Source organism: Myxine glutinosa, chromosome 1, assembly GCF_964187855.1.
Source record: "Myxine glutinosa chromosome 1, kmMyxGlut1.1, whole genome shotgun sequence".
NCBI classification, from domain to species: Eukaryota; Metazoa; Chordata; class Myxini; order Myxiniformes; family Myxinidae; genus Myxine; species Myxine glutinosa.
Genome location: NC_136261.1, coordinates 446,598,405 through 446,620,871, shown reverse-complemented (window position 1 = coordinate 446,620,871; position 22,467 = coordinate 446,598,405). Strand labels below are relative to the sequence as shown.

Genomic DNA, 22,467 nt, shown 5'->3' with positions numbered 1-22,467 from the left:
ATCTGCTTGGACCCTTCTCCTGCTTCCTTCCTACCATTGCCAACTCCTGTGTAAGTGTGTTTGTTCTGTCCTGGGCGTGATATTTAAGTGTCTAAGCTTGCTCTGTGTCCTTTTATTTCCTCTGCTTGTACATTCTACCTTCTTTCATTTCCTCTTCGGGGTTCGTGTATGTAATAAATAAATATTTGTTCTCCTTTCACTTTGCTTTCCTCTCGTCCGATCGCTTTCGTCCTGTCCCCAATTGAATATACGTGGCACGATTTGGCCAACGCTCGGAATCGGGTTAGTCTTCTTGCTAACGGCTCGGACCTCGGATTGCTTAAACTGCTCGGAAATTTCCATCTTGTCCGGGTCCGAGCAGGGAATTATATCCCTGCTTTGCGGAGGGATTGGCAAAGGTATCTGGGAACCCATTGACCAATCACCCTGGCCAATCTCACCCCGCAAAGAAGCGTGTAATTTCCAGGACTGGGGGAAAAATCGGCCAGTGTAAAAGACAGGGGGATTAACCCCCCTTTGGTAAGGGGAGCGCTGACGCCCGGATCCGCAACAATATATATATATATATATATATATATATATATATATATATATATATATATATATATATATTCAACGAACATAACAGCGTGACGAGCACTGTCCCGATCTCCTGTGGACCGAAGTCCTAGACCAAAGCGTCACCTCCGACCCAAAGGGTCTTCTGGAGGCTTCAGCCCGGCCACTCTGTCAACAGACAGAGATTTATTCATTGGTCCCCATTGGCTAAACATCAAGCAGAGCCATCTGTTGACAGAGTGGCCGGGCTGAAGCCTCCAGAAGACCCTTTGGGTCGGAGGTGACGCTTTGGTCTAGGACTTCGGTCCACAGGAGATCGGGACAGCACTCGTCACGCTGTTATGTTCGTTGATTATTATCCCCGCCGATCGCACCGCACCCCCTGGTTTTGGTTTGCACTGGTGGGAACGATGGTCTGTGTGGCAGACAGGCTGTTGGTTCCTTGCGGGTTATGCGGTATTTACCGTGTGAGACATAATTCGTGGCTGGTGCTCACCATTAAAGCTAGGAGGTGCCTTGATCATCTTAATAGACGATTTTGGTCCTCATTGGTTAGATTTTTTGCAGTATGCCGTCCTGACGAGGGTTAATAAGCCCGAAATCTGGATTGGCGGCTCTGCTTGATGTTTAGCCAATGGGGACCAATGAATAAATCTCTGTCTGTTGACAGAGTGGCCGGGCTGAAGCCTCCAGAAGACCCTTTGGGTCGGAGGTGACGCTTTGGTCTAGGACTTCGGTCCACAGGAGATCGGGACAGCGCTCGTCACGCTGTTATGTTCGTTGATTATTATCCCCGCCGATCGCACCGCACCCCCTGGTTTTGGTTTGCACTGGTGGGAACGATGGTCTGTGTGGCAGACAGGCTGTTGGTTCCTTGCAGGTTATGCGGTATTTACCGTGTGAGACATAATTCGTGGCTGGTGCTCACCATTAAAGCTAGGAGGTGCCTTGATCATATATATATATATATATATATATATATATATATATAGATATATATATATATATATATATATATATATATATATATACATATATATATATATATATATATATATATATATACATACATATATATATATATATATATATATATATATATATATATTCATATTCATATTCATCCAATGGGTTTTTCCTTGACAACTCTCATACTGTGACATTTTAATAGACCTTTGGAAATATTTTCCCAATAAAGTGATCAATAAATTTCCTTTACTAGTGAGGTACCCGTCCTGTGCACGGTTGGGAGGCCAGAAGCAAACATCCAATACAGAAACTGCAAATGCTGAAGCCTCAAACCAATAAATTCCACATTCCCGTAGCACCTTCAGTCAGACATGGACAGCACGTTCGTGAAGGACTTCCATGAAAAACGTACCCATTCGCAAACAAACAGGTACGTGTGTTCCATACCCAGTCTATGGCGATCCGTGAATTCACGTTTAGAAAGTAGAAACCGTCACGGCATTTCGTCATTCACTTGAACTCGATATCTCTTTTTTCATTCCAAACAGTACAACTCCAATCACAAATTAAATAACATTAATATAAAAAATAAACTTTTAACAACATTCGTGACAAACAAATATTTAAATCCTGATGTGAAGTTCCGTACGGTTGGGTGAAAACAATTACAAATTCAAAATCGTAATTGTATTCACTCAATTCCAATCATCAATCGATACTTTAACAAAACAATTAACACGATTAACGTTTAACGATTTAATATTACGATTGAATGACAGTTGTATTGGGATGTTATCAAACCTGCGCAGCCGTAATCTGTCCACTTCCGCATTCGCGGCAGGTTCATAATTCTAATCAAAATCTAAACAGTATTTGTAGAATTTCAATAAAAGCCACATCACTGTTCATATCGGTAAATATTATTATTCCATCATGTCTGGAAAAACTGGAAAATTTGGGAAAAAATTGGAAAAACAATATCGCCTATTTTACTCCAAGTGGTCCCAGGAATACCCACCCAAAATATCGTTGCCAACGGTTCAGCCGTTTTTGCGGTACCTTCGAACGGACAGACAGACATTTGGTGAATTATAGTAAGATTAATAAAGTTTGTTTCCCAAAATTGGTTTCCCAAATTACTCATCTGCAAATTACATATGCAATTACAGTTTTTCCCAATTTGTTTGGCGTTTATGGCCATAGAAGTTTCTGTTTACATGCAGTTCCTTTTTATCTACCAAGCAATTATACTTCCACATGAGACCTCCACCAGATAAAAACCTGGGATTTCTAATCATATTGATGCATAACCTCAGAACAATTCGGCTACATGTAAAATTCCGCTTCCTTTACTGCCATAAATGCATTTTATGATAATTATTTTAAAAAAAATTCGTAGCACAAACAAAAGATGTCATCCCTACTTTAGTCAATTTATAGATCCATTGTTTTGGAGCTGTCTTCCAACTTCCATGAGGAACAATCATAACTCTATGAGTCTCAGTAATATCTCACTTAATTTAACCAGCATCAGAAAATTATTCACTCATTACGTCATTCTACTTCCATAAGTCAAGATACATTCTGGTCTACCATTACCATTTCTTGCGTTATCAATTAAACAAATTTTTACCCAGAACCCATTCCCTGGTACTTATCAAAATATTACCATTCTCAAGGAGTATTGTAAAATCTCCTTTCGTAAATCATCCGGCTCATCTTAGTGAGCTCTTCCCCATTATCAGATCTGTTTTTGTTTATTAAAACATATTGTTAAGTCTGGCGGGGTAGTGATATGTGGAGCAGATCGAGCTGAGTAGGTAACATGCTTTGAGGTGTCGTGGTAAGGAAAACTACCTGTAATAAGTTCTTCATGTGTAGGCGTTTTGTCAGCTAAGGAGTATACTTGTGAACATACCAGGAGGTTCGTGTGTTAAGTAGAGTTAGGGACTAAAGAGTAGCACCCCTGTGTGTCCCCACCTGGTTAGCCAAACCTTTATCCCTTTTGGCATTGCAGACCAACATAGACATTCCGCCAGATCCTTAGTGTAACACTAAATAACGCCCTTCCCTGACATGACTGTGAAAGAGAACCAGCAGAAGGAAACCAGGCCAGGACACCGCCGCATGGCCGCCGCCACGGACACCTCCGGCGGGCCTATCCACCTCGATTGCCACGTGCTATAACGACACCACAGGCCTGTGGTTCGGTGGAGGCCACTGATTGGGTGGCGTGCCAAGGCTGACGTCACCGCCGCGGAGGGATACGAGGCGCGGCAGAACTTTCAGCGGAGTGAGTTGGCCAAGAGTGAGTGAGTGAGTTGGCCAAGCGTGAGTGAGTGAGTTGGCCAAGCATGAGTGAGTGAGTTGGCCAAGCGTGAGTGAGTAAGTTGGCCAAGGAGATCAGCGAGCGGTGAACGTGAGTCTGAAAGCGAGTTGGTGTGTGGCAGTTAGCCCTGGCAGTTCGCAGTAAACCAGTTTGGTTCGCAGTTCACGGCTTGAGTTGGCAGTCCCGGTTTGATCCCGAGTTTGGAGAGTCCTGTCCCTGGTGGAGTGCAGAGTGACAGCTCGAGCAGCTTTCGTCCCGGCCGGCAGCCCGAGTGGAGTTCGCTTGCTTCATGCAGCCCTGCGTTGGACCTTTGGAGCGAGGGATCTCGTGGTGTGCCGTTGAACCGACGAGGCCTGGTGGTGCTCGGAGGCGGACGGAGAGCGCCGCGAGGCCGTGTTACACTGAAGACGACAAAGACCAGATAAGCCTGAGCTCCGCGGTTACACTTTACACGATTTTTTTTATTTTTTATTTTTTTTTGTATACAAGATCGAGGCTCGTGAAAGAGCGAACATTAATCACACAGAAAGACAAACCGACACATAATACATATAACATCGGGAGCGGTAGACAAGATGGGGAGAGAGGGGGAAGGACACAAACACAACATTTGAGAGCAGGGACCGAGAGACATGGAGACATCGAGAGATCTGAGAGAGGGCGAGGGCTTTGGGGGGGGGGGGCATGGGAAGGGGGTGGTGGGAGAGGTATAAAACATATGGACACTGCCAGGACTTCCAGGAAAGAAGTTGGAAATTCAAACAAGGTGGATCTGGGGTGAATTAGTGGGGGTAGAAAATATCAAGGTTTTGGATGGGGGAAGATAAGAGATGGTGGTGAACAGCTGTTTTAAAGACCTGGAGGGAGGAGTGGGATTGAAGGGAGTGAGGGAGTTTGTTCCAGAGGCGGGAGAAAAGAGGAATGAAAGAGTGAAGGTGAGCAGAGCCGAGATTTCGGCAGTTTAACCATCAGAGGGTTGCTGGCAGATCTTGTGCGACCTGTAGGAATATTTGGGGGATAGAGCACAGAGAGAGCTGGGGGTGCAAGGCCGGAGAGGAGTCGGTAGAAGACAGAAAGACCACCTACCTGCCTGCGGTGAGTGAGTGAAAGGCCCTCAGAGATAGCTTCATCGCGGGAGATTCCAATAATTCTGAAAGCTTTGGTTTCAACAGCGTGAAGCCGAGCTAGTTGTGAGGCAGGAGCACCGGCACATAGGGGAGAACAGTATTCCATTGAGCTGCGGATGAAAGCCTTGTATGTGGTGAGGAGCTCAGGTGTGCCGAGGAAGGACTTCGCATGACGGAGGATGCCCAGTCGGCGACTGGCTTTGGAGGCCAGCTTGGAAATGTGGTTTTCCCAAGAAAGATCATGGCAGATAGTGAGACCCAAAAGCTTGAGCGACAGAACTTCTTGGAGAGGATTGTTGAGAAAGTAGATGGGAGGGTTGTCCATGTCGTGAAAATCAAGCTCAGACACGACTTGACCTCTGGGTAGGTTTTAATATCATTTAGATCTGTAGTACATCCTGAAAAATACATGCATGCAACAGGCATTAAATCAGAGCATATCATGAGCAGCAAAGGTTAATTCAATATAACAATGGTCAGCGCAGCGCATTGTCAGCGCAGCATTTGGGGCGTACATACCATTCAAACTACTGGATAATCTCACAGTGAGTTCCGCTGAAGTGTCCGCGCGCCCCGATTGTTCCGGGTCTTATAGACGCCCCCTTTCCGTAGCGAGCACCCCTGGGTTCACCTTGGTATAATTTCACTACATTCACCCCGCCGTTAGAACTATACTGCCGCTCGGCAGGTTGCAAGCAAGCATCAGCAATAAACGAATGGATCACATCAATCCACGTCAGTCGGTCCACCCGTAGCGGTCGGGGTGGCGAACCTCCCTGCCAGTTCGTGTTCGGAATCTACCGGGCACGGCGTCCCCTAGCCCGGAGTCCCCCGCGTCGGAATAGCCGCCGGAGGTCGGAGTCGGAGGGGGCGCCCCTGCGCCTTCGGGCACGGGAGCGGGGGACGACGGGAGTAACAGTGGTAGTTCCATAGGGGAAGCTTCGATAGAGTCCATAGACTCGTAGACGGGTTCGTCAAAATATCCCTGTCGTCATCCCCACATGGGGCGAGATGGCGTACGGAGACAGTAGACTCGCGGCCATCCGCTGTTAACACGCGAGCATGCTCGGGATTAGCCTGGAGGACCTGCACCTTGTCAACAAGGGGGTCGTACTTGCTAGCGCGAACCGCTCATTTGAGATAGGCGGGCCCCGGTTCAGCGAGCCAGCTGGGTAAAGACTGGATGCTGCCGGAGCTTCTAGGGTGGTGGAACAGTCGTTCGTGAGGAGTCTGGTTGGTGGCAGTACATAGGAGAGCCCGGATCGAGTTTAGAGCGGCAGGTAGTGACCACGCCCATTTATCGAGGCCTCGGCCGAGGGTCCGAAGGCTTAGCATGACGGCCCGCCATATAATCCCATTAAAGCGTTCGATCTGTCCATTAGCTTGGGGCCGGTACGGGGTGGTGTAGCTCGAAGCGACATTATGCTGGAGCAAGTAACCCCTCACCTCCTGGGACAGGAACACCGCACCCCGATCGGTATGCACGTAGGCCGGATACCCGAACATAGAAAACAAATTCTGCAGGCACCGAATAACCGTGGCAGCCGACATATCCCCGCACGTGTAAGCAAAGGGGAATCGGGAATACTCATCGACGATAGTGAGCAGATAGTGAGAGTTGCTCGACATCGGCAGCGGCCCTTTGAAGTCCATCGCCAAGCGCTCCCACAGTCTAGTAGCCCTAACGAGTGTCCCCAGAGGGGGGCTATAAAAACGCGGTTTGAGTTCCGCACAGATCGCGCAATCACGGCAGATGTGGCGGATGTCCTCCATCGAGTACGGCAGATTGCCAGCGCGCACAAAATGCGCGAAGCGCGTTACCCCGGGATGACACATAGTGCTGTGCAACGTGCGCAGCCCATCCAACGTTACAACCCCCGCGCAAGTGGCCGGCCTCGATAAGGCGTCAGCGACCAAGTTATCCTTCCCCGGGCGGTATTTGATGGTGTAGCAGAAGTCGGCGAGTTCGATACGTCAACGGGTGATTTTCTCATTCTTAATGCGCTGAGCATGTAAGGTGTCGTACATAAACGCTACACTCTGTTGGTCCGTGATGATTTGGAAACTCCGCCCAAGCAGATACGGACGCCATCGCCGAATTGATTCGACGATCGCGTATGCTTCCTTTTCGACAGACGAATGCCTCTGCTCGGCGGAGGTGAGAGTCCGCGAGAAGAAAGCCACAGGGCGCCCTCCTTGGGAGAGAGTCGCCGCTATCGCATGATCCGAGGCATCACTCTCCAAAACGAAAGAGGCACTCTCGTCAATTGTCGCGACAGCGGCGCCAGCAATGTCGACTTTAAGGCCCTCGAAGGCCGCCAGGGCGGCCGGACCCATGGGGAAAGTGTCGCAGGCCACGAGGGGGCGGAGCTTCGTGGAGAAATTTTGCACCCACTTTGAGTAGTGGGCGAACAGCCCTAGAGCGCGTTTCAGCGAAGCCCGATCGCTAGGCGGAGCCATATCGAGCAAAGGGCGCAGACGCTCCTTATCCGGAGAGGCGGAGCCATGGGTCACGGTGTACCCCAAAAGGTCTACCGTGCATAGAGAGTATTGACATTTCGCCGCATTCATGGTTAAGCGATATTTCCGCGCGACCTCGAGGAAGCGTTTCAGATTAGCGTCGTGATGCTCCTTGTCATACCCACAAATCGTAAGATTGTCCAGATAGACAAACACATCGCTCAAATTCTCCTTCGCAACGAGGTCATCCATAGCTCTCTGAAAACAAGCGACGCCGTTCGTTACCCCAAAGGGAAGTCTCGTGAACTGGTACAACCGCTGACCCGATTCAAAGGCTGTAAAGACGCGATCAGCCCTAGAGATGGGGACTTGATGATACGCACTACGCAGATCGAGAGTGCTATAAACGGAATACAGGGCCACCTGGCGTACCAGGGCATCCATCCCCGGTAAGGGGTAGGCATCCAGCTGTGTAAAACGATTAATCGTCTGCGAATAGTCGATTACCATCCGCCGGCGGTGGGCCTCACTCCGCACCACTAAGACTTGGGCCCGCCATGGTGACCTACTGTGTTCTATGATACCGTCCTTCAAGAGCAGGGCCGTTTCTTCCGCAATGAATTGCGCATCCGCGCTAGAGTAGCGCCACGATTTGACGGCTACAGGGGTACAATCAGAGGTCAGGTTGGGGAACAGTGAGAGTGGCTCCATGTCCATTTGAGCGAGGGCGCACACAGCGAGCGTGTCCGGCCCTCCAAAGTCTATTTCCAAACGTCCATGCCGCTTAAGGAAATCAAGTCCTAACAGAACGTCAGCGCATAAGGCCGGTAAAACCATGAGATACACGTCTGGGAACGTGCGTCCGTTTATCACAAGTTTCAATCGACACACGCCTTTTGTGCTCAACCGAAGTCCCTGAGAGGCCATGAAGATCCGGTGGGTTGTCCCGAGAACCGGCCACCCATGTTGATGCACGAGTCGCTGATCAATAAAACTATCCGTGGACCCCGTGTCAATCAAAGCTTGCGCAAAAACGCCCGCGACCGTGAGCAGAATGAAGGCCTGCGCTAGGCCGGTAGACCCGGCAGGTATAGTTCCGACCGGGCGAGAAGATCGCGCCTCGCGGGTGGATCCCACGCCGGCTGCGATCCTTCGGGCAGCGACGGCAGGTTGGGCCTCAGCAGGAGCATTGAAGTCAGTTGGGTCATCAGCAGTTTCATTTGCCAGTTGTTGGTCGTAAGAGCAGCCGCCAGATGGCGCTCGAGCCACGTGAGAAGGGTCTCTGCAGTCTGCAGAGTCATATGCCAAAGTGGGTGCATGTAATTCATAAAAGCTGCCGACAGATGGGGCTCGTGTCACGTGCGAAAGATTTCTACCATCTGCAGATTCACATGCCAAAGTGGGTGCAGGTAATTCGCAAAAACTGCCGTCAGATGGGGCTCGTGCCACGTGCTGCGTTTGACGCACTTCGAGAGGAGTTTCCAAAGCAAGGGCATGTCGCTTGTTTGAAGTAGGCGTTCAAACGCCAGTCAAGGTTGGACGCGCTGTGACCGGTCGCGTTTGCGCCATTTGTTTCGGCGGCCCGATGTATCTCACCAAGGTCGGGCTGGTAGCCAGAGGCCCGCGAGGAGGAGAGCGGCTCTTCAAAGCCGAGCGCGGCGCCCCGTCCGGCGCTCGGTCCATTGGCTCCGTGATGAGCCCATTCATGGTCGCTCGGGAATGCGTGCCCCGAGCGGCCTTTCTGCAGACCTTTGCAAAATGGCCCTTAGTGGAGCACAGGTGACATGTCGCCTCTCGGGCTCGGCATTCAGAGCGAGGATGCTGCCGATTTCCACAAAAATAACATTTTGCATACCGGGCAGGCCGTGGCCGAGCAGCGGCAGCAGCAATGAGGCCGGAAGCGGAGTCCGCTTCCGGAGCTCCCAGAGACTCGGCCGTCGTGGTGGTCGGGTCCTCCTCCATATCCTCGGCGGTAGCCCTCTCAGGTCGCGCGAGTTGCGAGGTCCCTGCCACGACTCGTGGGTGATCATATGCGGTCAATTGTTCTCGGGCATCTGTGTATACGCGTGCCAGCCGTAGTGCTTCTGTAAATGTCAGCTCCGCGACCTCCAAGAGATGGAGCCGCAAGACTCTGGAACTAATTCCGGAGATGAATGAATCTCGGAGCAAATCGTCCTGCACTTGCTCATGGGTCTGGACGTCCTGCACGCAGTCTGCCAATAAGTAGCGCAGCTCCTGCGCGAAGCGATCGATCGATTCAGACGGTTGCTGCCTCCGCTGAGAGAGTTGATGCCGGCCGTGCACAGCGCTCCGTGTCTTTACGTAGAGACGCTTCAGCTCGGCTCGGGCCGTAGCGTACGTCCCAAATCGAGAAATGTTCTTGAAAACAGTGTGATGGACCTTGGACTGTAACACGGACAGCTTTATCGCAGCGGTGGGCTCTGTCTCGTGAGCCGCAAAGTAATTCTGCAGCGTGTTGAGCCAATGAGCAAACTCCGATGCAGATCCCTCGGCTTGAGGGTCGGCTCGGAGAATCGGTACCACGATCATCTTGTGGTCAGCCATTCCGGTGATCTAAATGATATTAAATGTCGTGAAAATCAAGCTCAGACACGACTTGACCTCTGGGTAGGTTTTAATATCATTTAGATCTGTAGTACATCCTGAAAAATACATGCATGCAACAGGCATTAAATCAGAGCATATCATGAGCAGCAAAGGTTAATTCAATATAACAATGGTCAGCGCAGCGCATTGTCAGCGCAGCATTTGGGGCGTACATACCATTCAAACTACTGGATAATGTCACAGTGAGTTCCGCTGAAGTGTCCGCGTGCCCCGATTGTTCCGCGTCTTATAGACGCCCCCTTTCCATAGCGAGCACCCCTGGGTTCACCTTGGTATAATTTCACTACAGTCCAGTCGATCTTTTCGGAGAGACATAGTAAGAGTGTGAGATTTGTCAGGATTGAAAGACATGTTCCACTTGTTTGACCAGTCTGTGATTTTGTCCAAGTCTTCAGAGAGTGAGGAGGCTGCAGACTGCCGATCTGAGGGAAGAGGAATGGAGCGGCAGAGAGTGGAGTCATCAGCAAAGAGATAGAGAGGATTTTCAAGAGAGTCAGAGAGATCATTGATGAAGACCAGAAAAAGCACGGGGCCCAGAACACTGCCTTGGGGAACTCCAGCCTGAACAGGAAGAGGAGATGAGAGAAACCCATTCAGGGCCACACGTTGACGACGACTAGAGAGGAAGTCCGCCAGCCATGCGTGGAGATTTCCATGGATACCAAAGTAGGAGAGTTTGGTGAGCAGAGCGGGGTGCCAGACCGTGTCGAATGCACGTGATATGTCGAGGGAGACAGCTCTAATTTCCTGTTTGGCATTGAGGACCTCCATCCATTGTTGAGACAGCAGAAGCAGCATGTCCAGAGTAGAGTGACCTGGTCTGAAACCAAATTGATGATCAGAGATCAAGCCATTGGAGAAGAGAAAGATTTCATATCCGAAGCAATGATGGATTCCATGACTTTGCTGATAATTGGGAGAAGGCTGATTGGTCTGTAGTTGCTAGGATCTGTTTTTGCACCTTTTTTGTGCAAAGCGGTGATGTTGGCTGATTTCCAAGCAGATGGCAGTTGATCTTGAGCAAAAGAGAGGGTGAAGAGAACAGAGAGAGGGTGAGGTAGAGCGGCAGAGCAGGATTTTAGGACCCATGGGCTGATGCCGTCGGGTCCAGTTGCAGAATCAGAGTCGAGGGTTGACAGAAACTTTTCCACCTTGTCAGGAGGAAAGGACACGGAGTCCAGGAGCAGCAGGGTACGACTGGGTATGGTGGCTACAGAGAGGGATGGGTTTGGGACACAAGATTTAGAGGCAAACACAGAGTTCAGGCATTCAGCTTTTTCACGTGCGGAGTCAGCTGTGTAGCCGTTTGAGGTAAGGGAGGGGATGGAGGGGGAACAAACACCAGAAACGGATTTGACCAGACGCCACCAGGATTTGGAAGAGGGAGACAGATAAGAGAGTTCGGTCTTGAGAACGGAGAGATATTGTTTCCTGGCTCTCCTGAGGGTGGACACACACTTGTTTCGGGCTTTGTGAAAGGAAATGAGATTTCCTTCCGTTGGATTTGCTTTCCAGGAGACGAAGGCAAGTTGTTTCTGGGCAACAGCCTCACCACAAGATTCCATGTACCATGGATGGGAGGAAGGGTATGACAACTGAAGACGAGATGGGATAAATCTGTGCATGAGAGAGAGCAATTTACTTTGGAAGAATTCCCAGGATGAGTTGATGTCAGAGGTGGTAGAGATGGGAGACCAGTCCAGATGATTGATGGAAGAGTTGATGTCAGAGGTGGTAGAGATGGGAGACCAGTCCAGATGATTGATGGCTGCTTGAAGACCGTGCCAGTTGGCCTGAGTGAAATGCCAGACTAGTCGACGCTGAGCAGGCTCCCTGAGGATGGTCAGAGAGATGTCCACTTTAACAAGGACATGATCAGATGATCCGATTGGAGCAGAAGAGCAGCAGACATTTTCAGGGAAGTTAGTCATAACCAAGTCCAGAAGAGAAGATGTTCCGTTGACAGATCCGGGTCGGGAAATTGACAGATTGTGTCAGTCCCAGTGAGTCGCAGAAGTCCTTTGCTGAGGAGCCATGGCTGGTGATAGAGGTACCCACACCCAGCCAACTAGCATGATGACAGTTGAAATCACCACATATGAGGAAGAGAGAGTTGGGATGAGTAGATAGAAGTTGGTCCATATTATCAGACAGTGAGATGTAGATGGAGTCATCACTGTTTGGTGGACGGTACAACACACATATGAACAAGAGGTGGAAGCGAAGGGGAAGCCGTAGCCAGAGGTATTCCTGGGGGTGAGGTGGAGAGAGTGCAGTGCAGGGCGAGTGAGGAAGAGAGTTTTTGATAAAGATAGCAACCCCACCTCCAGGACGAGGCTCAGGTCTATCATACCGGAGGAGGGAGTAGCCCGGGAGAGATACTAAGGAATCAGAGACATCATAAAGGAGGAAAGTTTCTGTTAAGCAGATCACGTCTGGTTTGACAGAAGCAACCTGTATGGAGAGATCAGTTAAGTTTGAACGAAGGCCCCGGATGTTTGAGGTCCATACCGTTAATGAAGAGGAAGGGGGAGCATCAGATACAGAACAGGGGGGGAGGGGTAGGGTAAGATGTGGAAGAGGTGGAAGAGGTAGGGAGAGCTGTTGAAGGTGTGTCAGAGATTTCAGAATAGCTCGGAGAAAGGGAAGGATGGGGCGGACAAAAGGTTTGATGGTGATTGGGTGAGGCACAATGAGGTGTTATTTGAGGAGGGGGAAGAGCGAGGCAGAAGGTTGGGGGAGATGGAGGTGAGAGTTGGAAGGGGGAAGAAGCGGGGAGGACGCTTTGAGGAGGGGGAGTGAGAGGGGGGAAATTGAGAAGAAATGAGGGTGGGGAGATTTGAAGTGGAGGGGCGAGGGGGGAGTTTGGGAGGGAAGGGACAAGGGGAGGGATTTGAAAGGGATGGGATATGGGGGAGATTTGGAGGGGAGGGGTGAGGGAGGAGTCTAGGAGGGGAGGGGTGAGGGGGCGTCTTGGTGGGAGGGGTGAGGGGGTATTTTAGGAGGGAGGGGGCAAGGGGGGAGATTTGAAAGGGATGGGTGATGGGGAAGATTTGGAGGGGAGGGCTGATGGGGAAGATTTGGAGGGGAGGGGTTATGGGGAAGATTTGGAGGGGAGGGGTGAGATTGGAATTTAGAAAGTGTACGATTTATGGGAAACGAACATTTATTGCAAAATGAGTTTCTTGTGACCTTCGAGTTAAAAATACGTTTAAGGACGCTGGATGGAGGATGGAGTGCAGGAGAGTTTAGGGAATGTAGAAAAAAGGCACTATAGGAGATGCATATTTTTTTTGGGATGAATTGATTTGGTGAGCAAGTCGAAAGCAGCCTTTTAAAGAAGAAGAAGAAAAAGGTGTTATAAAATATGACGGAATACATAACTTGAGGGGAAAGTGTAAACATTGAAGGTTAATAACAGTGAAAACTATCTGGGGAAATGGGGGAGAAACACGTGGTCGAAGAACGAACGAACGAATAAGAATGAATAAACGAATGAGAACAGAGAAGGAAATGGTTTTTTTTTTTTTTTTTTTTTTTTTTGAGTTGAGATTTGCACAAGGAAGTAGGCTATAGGTGAAAAGACTGGGAATACAGAGAACGAAAGTTATTGGATTACAAACGACGGACCGCTGAGAGAAAAACAAAGCCTCAAGGTTGTACAGTGTACACTGTACAAGGCCTCAAGACACGACACGAATTAACACCATTTTCAATACAGGTATGAAAGATTTGCACCGAAAAATCTTCGTCGGGACACAATATACGTACAACACCATAAATAAATACAATTTTAACGAAAATACAAATGGGAACAATCACTTAACTTCGATTTCAAATCGTTCGCGACGCGGCAAAGGCCTTGCTCGCGACGCGGCAAAAAGACGATCAATTTATGAAAGATAAACACCGAGAAACAACCAAAGTTGCACACAATAACTTCACACACCGAAAGATAAATACAGTTTCGACAAAATACAATTGTGAACAGACTTAACTTCGAAAAACGTGGAGACCGTGTGGAGCTTCGAAAATCCCTGCCACCGTCTCCGACATCTCGCGAGACTCTCATCGGGGTCGATGAGACATTTTCTTTCGTATTCACATTCCTTTGTTCTTGTTTCTGAAGTCAGCATGTGGGATCCCAATTTAGTCACCTTATTTTATTATCGGCGCGTATTTTCCTGTCCTTGCTTTTATTTGAATAAACCCTTGTATTATTTTCTGTATATATTCCTGAACGCACTTTTCGGTGTGATTTATTTAATTTGCAGCAGCATTTGAGACGCCCCGAGAACAGGTAAGACTGCGGGTGTCTCGCCGCTCCCCTCCATCCCGCGTGCTTTGGTGTAGCTTTTTGGTTCCGGAGTCCGCCATTGAGTTTTTGCCTCAGGGGTCGGCATCCGTGACCACCTGATATTAATCAAAGACGGTCACGTGACATTTGGTGTCAGGTAGTAGGGATTCGAACCTAGCGGATAATTCTTTTGTCTGGAGGTAGCGAGTCAACGCCGCCTGGGTGAAAAACCCCGCCCAGCATTTGGAACCGAAATTTGTTCATAGTGTCGAGGCGGAGAAATTTGCATAGTCGATTGGACATACGGAGCGCGATATCACGTCTTCGACAAATTTAAATTTTGTTTTGGAATTAAAATAAATACGCACGCGGGAAACGACATTCCTCAAAGCGGATGTCGGAGGTCGATGAAATGGAGGTGTGTAGCGAGGCTTCTGTTAGTTTAGGGAGTGAGTCGGAAGTAGAGGGGGTAGAGGGTAGTGTCGGAACTTTCCCCGCCTGAGGGACGGCCCCGATGGATTTCCAGGCCTTTTATGAAAGCATAAAGAATGACATGAGGGAGAACAGTGAGCGAACCAGTGAGGAATTGAAGGACGAAATGCGGGAAATGAAGGATGGGTTGGAAAATAAAATGGAAGAACTGAAAAATGGATTGGAAAACAAAATGGAGGCTCAGGGCGAGCGGTTGGAGGGACTGATTAACAAAATGGATGCCTGGATGAATTAATTGAGGGAAGGACGAATGAATGGTGCCGATGGGGCACAGGAGAAGCCAAAGGTGGCAGAAATTCATTCGGAACGGGGGGAAGGCAAATTGGGAATTGCAGCGGGAACGGCATGTGAAGAGGTGAATGGGGAATGTGTACAGGTAGATGTGGAGTGCCCACAGGTGAGCATAGAATGTGCAAATTGTAATAGGGAATGTTTCCCACCTGCTGGCCTGGTTGTGTCGGGACCGGGTGGATGTCACAACACACCACCCGGGGGATGGAATTGAATCCTTGCTGTGCCAGGGCAGTGGTTCGGAGCAAGAGGGGATAACATTGTTGGGGGTTCATGCGATTGAGCCGGACCATGTATTTATTGATCAGGGCCTGTCGGGGCCAGAAATGATTCGTGGTATTGATGATGATGATGAGGATGATGTGATTCAGCGGCTGGGGACCTCGGACAGTCCCATGGAGGTAGAGGTTGACCGGGCCCAAAGGAGCCTGGGTGATGAGGTGAGTTGGTCAGAGGAGGTGGTTGAGGTGACCAAGGGGACCCTCACCGTGCACACCGATTGGGTAACAGAGGCTCCGAAATTGCAGAACCAGTTGGGGGAGTGTGTTGACTCCGGGCTGGATTTGGACCTTGGGGAGTCATGAGGTCGAGCCTCGGACGATTTGGTCCCCGTAGGGAATGTGGACCAGCTCCAGGGAGGGGCAGAACAACTTGTTGTAGAGGTAGTTACCTGCAGCTGCGGTGATTGGACACCCGGGGCAAAAATTGGTAAAATAAAATCTAAAATTAAATTAAAATGGGAAATTGATTTGGAGCAACCTTCGTTGGAGTTGCTCCCCGTGCTGCGGGATTTGGACCAGGAGAGGTCAATGGTTATGGCCTCGGGAAAAAGTTGCCCCTTTCAAAATTTGGGGATGCCAGCCAGCTGGGGGGCTGTGCTGGCGAGATTTGGACGTGGGGTCCAGCCATGGGTGTCATGGTACGACCTGGGACCCACGGGGGGTCTGGTGGAGTGTGGAATCCCTTGTCCGTCGGGGCGCCATCCGGGCATGTGGCTCGGGCCGGCAGGGTCACTAGACCCTGGTGGGGGTTAAGACCTCCAGGGGGTCCGAGGTGGTTTCTCAAGCCTGGGATGGCAGATATTGAGGACCACTTGGGGGAGGTGTTGTGGGTCGCGCTTTGGTGGTGGCACCGTGGACGGCCAGCTTGGGCCTGATGTAGTGACCACCCGGGCATGCGGCCTGGCACCCTCCTCCTGAGACTTTGGGACAACCAGCATGTGGTGACCTGACATGTTGTGTTGGTCTATGGACGCGGGTCAAACCGAATGGACAGGTATGGAGATAATGTGCCGGACAACCATTGGGGCATCTGTGGAATGTGATGGTGTGAGAGTGACCTTCCACAGAAGTTCCGTTATGAATTATGGACTCTCGGTTTGGGAAGAGAGCCTTGGAGATGTGAATCGGGAGATGTGTAACATGCCGAGCACATGGGCCATGCTCGGCTGGCATGTGTATGGCAAAGCATCTTTCTTTGGTGAGGTCAGTGAAATGTGAAAAATGTTTGGCATGGGTAATCTGTGGGTTAGATGCAAATTTAAGGGTGAATTTTGTGAAGAGAAATGGTGGACACTATAGTGACGCCATTATTGATCCAGGTGTGTAGACCAAAGTGTTGGAGGCTGTGATAAAATTGACAGGGTAGCAGGACACAGCTTTCAACTGGTTTCGGGGGCGACTATGCTGATATTTGGGACGCGGAGTCATGGCGATGTAGTTGTGTAGTTGAGGGTCAACGTAGTGCTATGGGTGTCCGAGGTGTGTGGACCATGTCTTCTGGGTGGGTCTGTTGGTGGAGCATGGCTGTCGACTGGACCTTGGTGTGGTCAAGTGTGGGTGAGCACTGAGCACTGGGGGGCTGCAGTTCTGTGGACTGGGGGACGAGAGGGCAGCGTAGGTGACGTGAGGGGAATGCCACGCACTGCGACTGTCTCCCACAGGGCCGAGGTTGTCTGTGCGGCAGTGTGTGTTGTGGAAGCAGGTGCTCACCACATTGGCCAGCTGGGGCTGGTGCAGCTGTGTTCCTCGCATGGGGGCAGAAGGATGGATGGTGGGTTGCACCCTTATGGACACTCATGGGCCATGTTGGCGTTTGAATGCTCACCTTGTCCCGATGACCCCTGCACGGTAGAGGTGCAGAGCTGTCGTGGCCACAGGTAGTTGTGTAGTAATGATCACCGGTGGATGCGGATCCACATACCTGCCAGTTTAGTGGGGACAAAAGTGAAATTTGGAAGTATTTGGTTGGCCCAGTGAGAAATTTTGGGATTGTGTGGATGGATTGCACTTTGGACCTGACCAACCGTAGTTGCCTGTATATCAAGGTAGAGGTAAGGCCTTGATGCTTAGTGTCCCAGGCTTCAGGACTTGCTTGTTAAATTGGGGACATGTAATTTGGGGTTGGGAGGCGGGTGAGAGTGATGACATGGCCGGTGAGGGGAATGGAATAGGGGCCACACAGTGTCTTGTGGGTGGCGTATGTTTTTGTGTAGTGGTTATGTGTTTCTATGTGGGGCGTGAGGTTGGACGAAATGGATGAGTAATCATTATTGGAGACAATGAGTGGTGAGTATTGGAAGTGTGCTCTTGGAAATGTAATGGTAAACTGTGAATGGGATTCCACATGTAGCAGGCCATGGCAACCTTTGTAATGTAGCGGCTACCGCTGGGTATACACAATCGCCTTGCACCTACCGAGGACGCGGAGTGATCACCATGCCGGGCTCGCCCAGGATGCCTGGGCACGCCCGGTCTCGCCTTTCCAGGGCTCGCCCAGGACGCCCGGGCATGCCCGCTCTCGACTTGCCAGGCCTCATCCAGGACGCCCGGGCATGTCCAGACTCGCCTTTCCAGGGTTCGCCCAGGACGCCCGGGCACGCCCAGCCTCGCCTTTCCAGGGCTCGTCCAGGACGCCCGGGCATGCCCGCTCTCCACTTGCCAGGCCTCGTCCAGGACGCCCGGGCATGTCCAGACTCGCCTTTCCAGGTTTCGCCCAGGACGCCCAGGCACGCCCGGTCTCGCCTTTCCCGGGCAAACGCTCCGGGATAATGTGTATATATATTGCTGCCCGATAAACGGGCTTTTCAGAGTACCCGAGTTGATTTGACACAATAAAGAAACTCGGACGAATTCCAGCTTTTTGTCGCGTCCATTCTTCCGATTTCCGTTGGAGCCCAGCTCCTACAGTAACATATTTTACACCATCTTCGGAATTGTGCTGAGTTGTGTTGAGAATTGTATGGCAGCGGGAGAGGAAATGTGTTTTGGGATATTGTGGGTGGGGAAGGTGTGTGTGTCCGCAGGTATGGATCAAGCTCTGAGGAGCGATGCCTGCGGCCCCCCTCTGCGGCAATTACCCCTGGCAGCCAGTGGTATGTGGAAATTGGAGCTCGTCGGTGGAGGGTCTGGTTGGGTGCCCTGGGTTAAAGGAGACCCCCGGCGACTCGTGGAGCTGCGCGGCAGCTGGAGGCAACGGAGCCTGGTGTGTGTGGAGACCCTCACCGGCGAGGTAACGACAGAAAGGGGCTGTTGAGCTGCCATGGGCCAAGAGGTAAAGGGGGTGGGGGGGATGAATGATTTGGTGTCGTGATTTTTGGAATGAGTATGCGTGGATAAGGGGTTTATGTTGAATAAGGGGTTTGTGTTCTCTCCACGCATGGCTGGCTGACTTCCTCTCTCGTCGTCATCAACATGTGGCCCTGAATGGGGTTCTCTCATCTCCTCTTCCTGTTCAGGCTGGAGTTCCCCAAGGCAGTGTTCTGGGCCCTGTGCTTTTTCTGGTCTTCAGCAATGATCTCTCTGACTCTCTTGAAAATCCTCTCTATCTCTTTGCTGATGACTCCACTCTCTGCCGCTCAATTCCTCTTCCCTCAGATCGGCAGTCTGCAGCCTCCTCACTCTCTGAAGACTTGGACAAAATCACAGACTGGGCAAACAAGTGGAACATGTCTTTCAATCCTGACAAATCTCACACTCTTACTATGTCTCTCCGAAAAGATCGATTGGACAACCCTCCCATCTACTTTCTCAACAATCCTCTCCAAGAAGTTCTGTCGCTCAAGCTTTTGGGTCTCACTATCTGCCATGATCTTTCTTGGGAAAACCACATTTCCAAGCTGGCCTCCAAAGCCAGTCGCTGACTGGGCATCCTCCGTCGTGCGAAGTCCTTCCTCGGCACACCTGAGCTCCTCACCACATACAAGGCTTTCATCCGCAGCTCAATGGAATACTGTTCTCCCCTATGGGCCGGTGCTCCTGCCTCACACCTAGCTCGGCTTCACGCTGTTGAAACCAAAGCTTTCAGAATTATTGGAATCTCCCGCGATGAAGCTATCTCTGAGGGCCTTTCACTCACTCACCGCAGGCAGGTAGGTAGGTGGTCTTTCTGTCTTCTACCGACTCCTCTCCGGCCTTGCACCCCCATATCTCTCTCTGGGCTCTGTCCACTAAATATTCCGACAGGTCGCACAAGATCTGCCAGCAACCCGCTTATGGTTAAACTACCAAAATCAAGACTCTCTGCTCACCTTCACTCCTTCATTCCTCTTTTCTCCCGCCTCTGGAACAAACTCCCTCACTCCCTTCAATCCCACTCCTCCCTCCAGGTCTTTAAAACAGCTGTTCACCACCATCTCTTATCTTCCCCCATCCAAAACCTTGATCTTTTCTACCCCCGCTAATTCACCCCAGATCCACCTTGTTTGAAATTCCAACTTCTTTCCTAGAAGTCCTGGCCGTGTCCATATGTTTTATACCTCTCCCACCCCCCCCCCCCTTCCCATGCCCCATCCCCAAAGCCCTCGCCCTCTCTCAGATCTCTCGATGTCTCCATGTCTCTCGGTCCCTGCTCTCAAATGTTGTGTTTGTGTCCTTCCCCCTCTCTCCCCATCTTGTCTACCGCTCCCGATGTTATATGTTTTTGTGTCGGTTTGTCTTTCTGTGTGATTAATGTTCGCTCTTTCACGAGCCTCGATCTTGTATACAAAAAAAGAAAAAGAAAAAAAAGAATTAATGTGGGCGAAATCCACCGAGCCATGTCACTCACCTGTAACATCTGGACAGGGCCCACGGAAATCTAGGGGCGCATTGGGGATGGCCCGCAGGTAAGGTTGTGTCTTGTGGCATCCACCGGGGGACGCAGTCTGTAGACCGGGGTATGTACAAATGTTTAGAGTTTTGGAATTTCGTGAGTTGGTAAGTTTTGTGGTTAAGTTAGAATTTTGTGTGTTGTTTGTTCCTCCCACCACAGGAGCGATGGAATGAAAACCATGGTAAATACATGAATGCATGATTGTTAAGGGGTTTAGAATGTTAAAGAAGTGTAGGTAAGTAGTCTGACTCACTTCCCACAGCCCTCCTGATTTATTTCATCGGTTAATTAAGTGTGTGACAGGAAGCGTTAAGACTGGGATGGTAGCGCCTGCAGTGAACCTTGCAGGAGCTATGGTTCCAGGAGGGGTGGGGGAGGCTGTGTTATGTCTGGTGGGTTAGTGATATGTAGAGCAGATAGAGCTGAGTAGGTAACATGCTTCGAGGTGTCGCGATAAGGAAAACTACCTGTAATAAGTTCTTCATGTGTAGGCGTTTTGTCGGGTAAGGAGTATACTTGTGAACCTACCAGGATGTTCGTGTGTTAAGTAGAGTTAGGGATTAAAGAGTAGCACCCCTGTGTGTCCTCACCTGGTTAGCCAAACCTTTGCCCCTTTTGGCACTGCAGACCAACATAGACATTCCGACAGATCCTTAGTGGCTTAGAAACCAGGCCAGGACACCGCCGCATGGCCGCCGCCACCTACACCTCCGGCGGGCCGATCCACCTCGATTGCCACGTGCTATAACGACACCACAGGCCTGTGATTCGGTGGAGGCCACTGATTGGGTGGTGCGCCAAGGCTGACGTCACCGCCGCGGAGGGATACGAGGTGCGGCAGAACTTTCAGCAGAGTGAGTTGGCCAAGAGAGAGTGAGCGAGTTGGCCAAGAGTGAGTGAGTGAGTTGGCCAAGAGTGAGTGAGTAAGTTGGCCAAGGAGATCAGTGAGCACCGAACGCGAGTCTGAAAGCGAGTTGGTGCGCGGCAGTTAGCCCTGGCAGTTCGCAGTTGACCAGTTCGGTTCGCAGTTCACGGCTTGAGTTGGCAGTCCCGGTGCGATCCCGAGTTTGGAGAGTCCTGTCCCTGGTCGAGTGGAGAGTGACAGCTCGAGCAGCTTTAGTCTCGGCCGGCAGCCGAGTGGAGTTTGCTTGCTTCGTGCAGCCCTGCGTTGGACCTTTGGAGCGAGGGACCTCGTGGTATGCCATGGAACCGATGAGGCCTGGTGGTGCTCGGAGGCGGACGTAGAGGGCCGCGGGGCCGTGTTACACTGAAGATGACAAAGACCAGATAAGCCCGAGCTCCGCGGTTACACTTTACACGATGAGACATTTTCTTTCATATTCACATTCCTTTGTTCTTGTTTCTGAAGTCAGTGTGTGGGATCCCAATTTAGTCACCTTATTTTATTATCGGCGCGTATTTTCCTGTGCTTGCTTTTATTTGAACAAGCGTTACGCCGAGGTCCCCCGTCGGGGAAGTGATGTGAGTTGACAAAGTGGAAGACCCAGAAAACATGCTATGATATGATATTTCGCTCACAAGGTTCAGACATACATGGAGGCGGCCATCTTGGATTTTGACGTGGCGACCCAATTTTCAAAGGCCTTCTTCCTTATGCCTAGATACACCCACACACCAGATTAGAAGTCGGTACTTTGCTTATTTTTCAAGATATTCCACTCACAAGGTTCAGACATACATGGCGGCGGCCATCTTGGATTTTGACGTGGCGACCCAATTTTCAATAGCGTTCTTCCTTATGCGTAGATGCACACACACACACCAGACTAGAAGTTAGTAGTTCGTTTATTTTTCAAGATATTTCGCTCACAATTTTCAGACAGATATATGGTGGCGGCCATCTTCGATTTTGACTTGGCGACCCAATTTTCAAGAGGGTTCTTCCTTATGCCTAGATAGACCGAATCAGCAGATTAGAAGTTGGTACTTCGCTTATTTTTCAAGATATTTTGCTCAAGGTTCAGACATTTATATGGTGGCGGCCATCTTGGATTTTGATGTGGCGACCCAATTTTCAATAGCCTTCTTCCTTGTGCCTAGATACACCCACAGACCAGATTAGAAGTTGGTACGTCACTTATTTTTCAAGATATTCAGCTCACAAGGTTCAGACATGCATGGCGGTGGCCATCTTGGATTTCGACGTGGCGACCCAATTTTCAAGAGGGTTCTTCCTTATGCCTAGATACACCCACACACCAGAT

The 22,467-nt window shown here is 50.3% G+C and overlaps 1 protein-coding gene across 1 annotated transcript in view; it reads left to right on the top strand.

The window, feature by feature from the left end:
- The window catches only part of LOC137418556 (E3 ubiquitin/ISG15 ligase TRIM25-like), a 1,139,870-nt gene that overhangs the window by 101,142 nt on the left and 1,016,261 nt on the right, over positions 1-22,467 (top strand). The gene's annotated exons all lie outside the window — the stretch shown is intronic.